Genomic DNA, 6,965 nt, shown 5'->3' on the forward strand with positions numbered 1-6,965 from the left:
AACCATGTGATTTCTGCTAAAAACACAGATTAATTAGCTTTGTTACTTAGTGAATTAACTGAATGTATTAATTTTTTCTGTAAATATGTGAGGGGGAGGGGAGTGTGTACAGCTGTGGTCAGGGTTCTCTTCGCTGTATTACCATGCTATGGAAGACACGATGGAGAAATAAATGCCAGCCAAGAGGAGTCAGTTCAACACACACACACGCACACAAGCACACGCACACACGCACTCACACAAACACACAGACAGCCCTCTCCATCTTCCCCCACACTGAGCTCAGCAGCACAGCTCAATTTTCTTTATCCAATTCCCTCTCACTTATCGGGAGCAACCAGCCTATCAGCAGAGGGAACCCTCACCGGCCCCCCCTCGCCCTCTCTGTCCAGACATTGCTGTTGTGAGGATGAAATGTCTGTTTTATTAAAAGTGCCATTGAAGCACAACAGTGACCTCTGATGTTTGATTGTGTCATTCCAGTCACATGAGTGAAGACAAAGGCACATTCCCACAGCGAGGGGTCATTTCAGAGCATCGACAACAGACGGATTAGACAGCGAGGTCCTGCCGATAACTCCTGCTCTGTTTGTTATCCATTAAAATAGAAATTTCATGAGCGCTGAGTAACAACACTTCTGAAATGACTAACAATGCCAATGACATTCTAATGCTGCGGAGTAAAGCCCTCTGGGTTATCACCCAGTGGTGACATGTCCCAGAGACAGAGAGGCCATTTCGAAGAAATTGTCCACCATGGTTTGAAAATGTTATTCTTTTGATTTGTAAGGTACACCTGAAACTATTTAATATTTTCATTACCGATAAAGAACGATTAGTAAAAAGCATGTTTTACTTATAAAGAGAGGTGACAGCTTTGAATCGCTTCTCTTGTCAAACCAGCAGTGTGAAAAACTGATATAACATTTAAGAGAGTTTTTGTATTTAAATCTTGACCTTTGACCTGATCAAACCTGTGAATATTTGTTAATTTGAGCACAAAAAATTAAACACCTGTGTGGTCAGCAGTAGACAAAACAAAATACCTTAAAACGCTCACTTTAAAAGAGTTCAGTTAAGAAAAAGTTAAAAAGAAAACACTTTGACAAATACATTTCGTCAAAATCCTGAGTGAACATTTTTTGGGAAGAGACTTGGCTTGAGGTTTGTAGTTGGCATCACTACAGATTATTTATTGAAAGAGGCATTTGATTTTGACTTGGTTCAGCTTCTTCGGTCTTGGGAGTCTGAGACCCTGTTCAGACCTGGAATTAAAATCTGTCCTGAGAGATCCGATAGCAAGTGGACAGAGTTACAGTAAGTTAGTCTATTTGTCTTTTTTCACCTCATATGTTTCAGAATCATTTTCCGCTACAGCCTCATTTATGTCTTCACTTTCCATCGCTTCAACAATGACTGCTTGTCCTCCATCTCCTCTGCGATGGTTGCTTCGCCACAGCAGTCACATCAGCTGCTTTTGTTTATCTTCTTTTACAACCTTTATCAATGAGTCATCTCAGCCTCATCATTTGTGGTTTCCACCATCTCTGCAGCATTACTCGCTACTTCTTCTACAGTCTTCAGCTTCTAAAAAGTCAACAGAGGCTGCTGCTGACAGTTTCTTGGGGAATCTGACTAGAGTCTGACTCCAAGACCACGTCTCTTATTCCTTCACCAATGGGACATCATCTCAACGATGGTGCTGTTGAAGGTTGAACTTCCTACAACTTCCCTTGAAAGCAGCCTCTTTGTGAATAACATCTGCCCCTACATCTCTGCTGCTCATGCCCTGCCAACATTGCTCTGAGCTGTGGAAGGACTTATAGTCTCCCGGGTTTTGAGTCCTGAAACCATTTCCTTAGAGAGGAGGACTGACCTTGTCAACCTCCTTACACCTGCTTCCATCATCTATTTTCTGTGCATGCTGCCTGATGGCATCATCAGCTCTTGAGTCGATCAAAGCTCCACATAGAGTAGATTCATATTTTGAGTAAACAGGCTGGTCTACTTCACCTGTCATTCCACAACCTAATTGATATTTCATGGCTAACTATTCACTCAGCTTGTTTTTCAATTTATGCACACCTCTGTTCAGCCTCCAGCCCGGTCTTTACAGTAAGTACAGTACCGTCTGCTTAAATCGCTCCCTATCATTGATTATCTGGTTTGAACTCGTCGGTGCACTCTGCTGGGTGTGCACTACTTCATTAGGACTAAAAGACCTTTTCATGAACGCAATAGGTTATACAGATATCAATTTGGTTTCAGGACTGAATACATTAAACCCACAATTATGCAACTTGAGCTTGCAAGGCTACCTCTTGGGACAAATGCTCTCCTGTGCAGTGGTAAATCCCCTCTGCTATGGTGCAGAAACAGTAGACGTTATTAAAATAATATCCTTATATACTCACTGTCTCCCTGTGTTGGTAGGACCCAGCACATGTTTGCAAAATTGTGCACAAAAGTTTCCCCTCTTCTCCAGACCTGGTAATGTGTAGTTTCATATGTAATTAATGCAATTTTATTGGTACAGTTGAACTTTTCTGGCTGGTTACTGGACAAAATCAGCACGAGACTACTAGGACCTGGCCAGTGACCTTTTTAGTCATGGCGATGACCTTTTCAAGTGCAGCCATGCACAGTGAATAATGAAAGACATCAACTTGTTGCTCTGCTCCCCGGAGCGGTAGAGGACTGCATGGAAGGTATAGCTCCGAGGTCCTCGCAGACTTCCTCCTGCGATGCAAAACTCATGACTCATGGATATTTGCTGAAACCACAGGGCATCATCACCATATGGATGGCAATGCAGCTGAAATCACTGTGGCTCTCTTAAGCAGGAACGCTGTGGCTCCATCTGCAAACAGCAAGAGGCTGCAGTTGAAAAGACCAAAGCCAATTACCTTAAAAACTGCCATTTTATCTGAGGCCTATAATGTAAGGGTTAAGTGAAATGATTTGCTGCATGTAATGTAATGTAACATGTCTACATTACTGAACGGTCAGAGTCAACATTTAATAGCCAGAATTAGAGTGGTAATTCAGTGAGTGTTAAAGGAGCAATCTAAAGTGCCCTGGACTCTCGCCTGTTGGTGCTAGTGCACTCAAACAGATTGTGCATCGCAGTAACAGCATAATGCCCCATGGGTGCCTCATCTCCACCTGTCATGATAACATAGTCCACCCTGGAAAAAAAGGGAAGAGTTCCTGAAGGGTAATGAGAAAAGACTTGGTCAGTAAAGAAAAGAAACAAAAGAAATGCACAGACGTTAGGGAGGAACACCGGAGGAGCAGCTCATAAGATGCTCAAAAGATTAAGTGAAAGTCCCTCGTTTATTGTTGTGTTGTCTGGGCCATAAAATGTTTTGCAAACTTTTTTATGATTTTTCTATTTTAGGCTATTCTGAAATTCTCTCCAATGCAGTTCATTTGGCAGGATTATCAGTAAGTGCTGCAGAGGATGGAGAGTAAATACACATATGCTTAAATATATGCTATTTCTTGTCAAAAAATAAATATATTTAATGCATTTTTTGCTGTTACAGGCTTCACTTCTCTCTAATGTCGTTCTTAAAATATCTCAATAAACCAATTAATCCCTATGTAGAAATCATTCTTATATTTATATCAAAAACTACATCATTATTATTGAAGCATATTTCATTCCAGTATGAATGATGTGAACTGGGTTTTTAAAGACTAAGCAATAAATAATAACAACATGAAAATTTGGATCTACTTTTTTTAATCAGGGGCCATAAAATGGCCACAATAACCGGCACAATTAAGTCATTCCTTGTTCAGGCCTCCTGTTAACTCTTTAGCTTTGAGCCAAGAAACACATAATTTAATACATTTTGAAAATGGTTCCTTGTTCTATCCCATTGTTTACTGCAATTAACTTTGAAAAATAATTTTAAACTAATTGTCATATTTATTATAAGGAAAGGGCAAAAACCCTGGCTCCATGCTTGGATCCGCCCCTTAGGTTGACCTTGATTGGCTGTTTCATGGCCATTGCAGCTGTTAACCACCTGGAGGCCTCTCAGACTGGTGTGGCCTTACGAGCCTTGAAGGAGCGCCCTGTCGCCGCTGTGGCCTTCCTGCCAGAGTACACTCCTACTGTCACCAGGGCCAACCCAGTGACCTTTGTGGGGGGAAAAAAACTGACATTTTCAAACCTAATGAACATTATATCAATTATGAAGACCACCATCTCCCACAATCCTCTGCATTCCTCCTGTGGTCAAAGTGTGACAGGTCTGATATGGGTTTACCTGTGGCTGTGAGTTTGATCCAGTCAGAGATGAAATCTCAGAATCCTTCCCACCAAACACTGCTCCTGTCATCCTCTCCCGGAAAATAAAAACACAGTAAAAACCTTGACTGCCTTCACTGTGGCAGCGACACTCACTGCCGCCCTCTGGGGTTTTTGTTTAACAGCTACTTACAGCTAAGAGCGATCGCAGACGATAACATGCCAGTTACCCTGAGGATTAAGGAGAGTGGAAAGTCATTCCGCCTTTACCTTATAGATTCAAGGATAGTTAGCCTGCGTTCAACAGCTTTCAGGCAGATCTGTTTCGGGATCAGGTTCACATCCTCCTGCTCCACCGGGTCACAAACTTTGGCCTCCGCGTCAAACCAATCACTCATCGTCACATCTCCGTTTCATGTTCCGTTGTAGCTGGGAGGAAAAGAAGCAGATATTAATAACTATGTGGTTATTATCATGCCTGACAGCACTGTGGATTTGGCCTACTTTAAATCAGCTTGGTTTATTATCAAACCAAGCTAAAGCTGGATTCAAGTGATTCAAAGATACAGTTCCTTTGTAATTATGTAAACCCCATGCATTAATGCGTAAAAAAATTAATTATGATCAACATTATCTGTAAAGAGATCATTTTAATAAAATGGAAGACTCATTATTAACTGTACCTTGTTTATTGTCTCGTGTGTAATTTCTTGAGCAGATGGTGGTGATGGTCACATGCCAAAAGCTTGAGCCACTGTTGCCTTTACAATATTCAAGGTTATAATATTCCCTTTGAGCACTTCACCTTCAGGGTAAACTGGACACCCCAATTCAAAAGTGAAGAGATGAGTTGACTGGGTTTGGGCTAGCCAGTTAGCATGCTCAATTTAGTTGCAAACCCAGGGTGACCACTGTCGTTGCGTTTCCAACCCTGTGAAAAATCTTTAAAGTAAAAGAAGAAAATTACAAGAAGAAAACGTACATGTAGCCCCTTAAAATGTTTTTGCATATGCTCGTTTTTTCCTCAATGTTTCCTCTGTGTAGCTGAAGAGTGTTATTAAGCACATTCTGTGTACTTATACTGTCTATCTCAAGATAGTATTTATATATTTTGCCATTTTTGTGGTGTAGAAAGATTTAACAATAAACTCCACTTTCACACTTTGTAGCCCTTCCACTGCAAGACCGGGCATTTTTCATCATTTTCATCATTTTTAAATGGATCTTGATAATTTTTGTTTTTTTTTAAAGGCGTTTTTTTGGGACTGATATGAGGGTGAAATTAGGTGCAGCCTAATTTAATTTAATGGGACTGTTGGGCCTAGGTGGAGTTTCTGACATTTTATTGTAAATAAAACTATCGAAGATGTCACCTTTGGCTGAGGAACACATTTGCACCATTTCTTGTATTTTATAGACTAAATGAATAATTGATTAATCAAGAAATAATTAATAACTGATATTCAATGATAATGAATTGATATTTACAATAATTGTTGTATACAATCCTAAGAACAATAACAGTATTATTTTCTGAATGTCTTGAAACTCTGCTGGCTTGGGCCTCTATGCTGTGGGCCACAAATCTCACAGAGAGTCATGTAATCACTGAGTCACTGGTACCGGTCAGCAACCTTATTGATCCCTGCAGATATATAGCGGTCGTTCTTTACTATGGAGCAGCACAAATCCTACTGCATCTTTAAGTAGGATAATAAAATAGTTTTTACACGGCATCATGAGTGGACAAGTTATGTGCACACAAGGGTGCATTTGGGCTTATTTATACTTTTACTTCTGAACAGATTCCTTGTTTGTCCTCATGGAGGAATTGATTATTATTAAAAAGATTTATTAAATGCTCCATTCAGATGTAAGTTTCAGGTGAGTGTTCCAAAGGTTTATCTGTTACCTGGGTTCATCATCACATATACTGTATATCTGTTAAGTCTGTCTGAACACAGCAGCAGATGATCATAAAGTCACATCGGAGACCTGTCACTATGACCAATGCTAATAAGTGAGATGAGAAGATGAATGAAGACATTTTGATTGATTATGAAAAAATAAACTACTACTAGTAGTGCTAAACAGTATCAGAATCAGAATTTCTTTGGCTCAAAGGGATAGTTAACCCAAGTGTTTGAGTATGAGCTAATCTTCATTTTTGGCTGAACTTTCCCTTTACACAAGAAGTGCTTTCCAAAGAAATGAGAGGTCACTCAGAGGTCATTGTAGAGTATAAGAAATATGGAACATGCCAGCATATTATTATTATTATTATTATTATTACTATCAGTATTTATTAAGTTCAGTCATCAAATAAGAACAACTGGTAAATGAAAAACACTATAATTTTCCAGCTACTAAATCACACTTGCAGCATGGCACTGTAGGTTAAGTTGTGTATAGGTGTATGTAACTGACCCTGGTTCACAGCAATGAGAGTTGTGAAAGAGTCTCTTGCACATGGTGCCTTCAAGTGCTGTCGGACAGTAAATCTGTGCGCGTTTAGACGACGTATTCATTTACAACTTACTTTGATAAAAATGGTGATAAAACATATGACAGGTACCATGTTGATGACCAAATCTCATTTAGCTCTCGCTCCACTCCGGCGGCGGAACTGTTGTTTACGGGATACATGTGTGTTAGGTGTGAGCTCAGCGGTAGATCGTGAAGGCAACGTTGGTGACGCAGGCAG

This window comes from Platichthys flesus, chromosome 7, assembly GCF_949316205.1.
Source record: "Platichthys flesus chromosome 7, fPlaFle2.1, whole genome shotgun sequence".
In the NCBI taxonomy this organism is placed as follows: Eukaryota; Metazoa; Chordata; class Actinopteri; order Pleuronectiformes; family Pleuronectidae; genus Platichthys; species Platichthys flesus.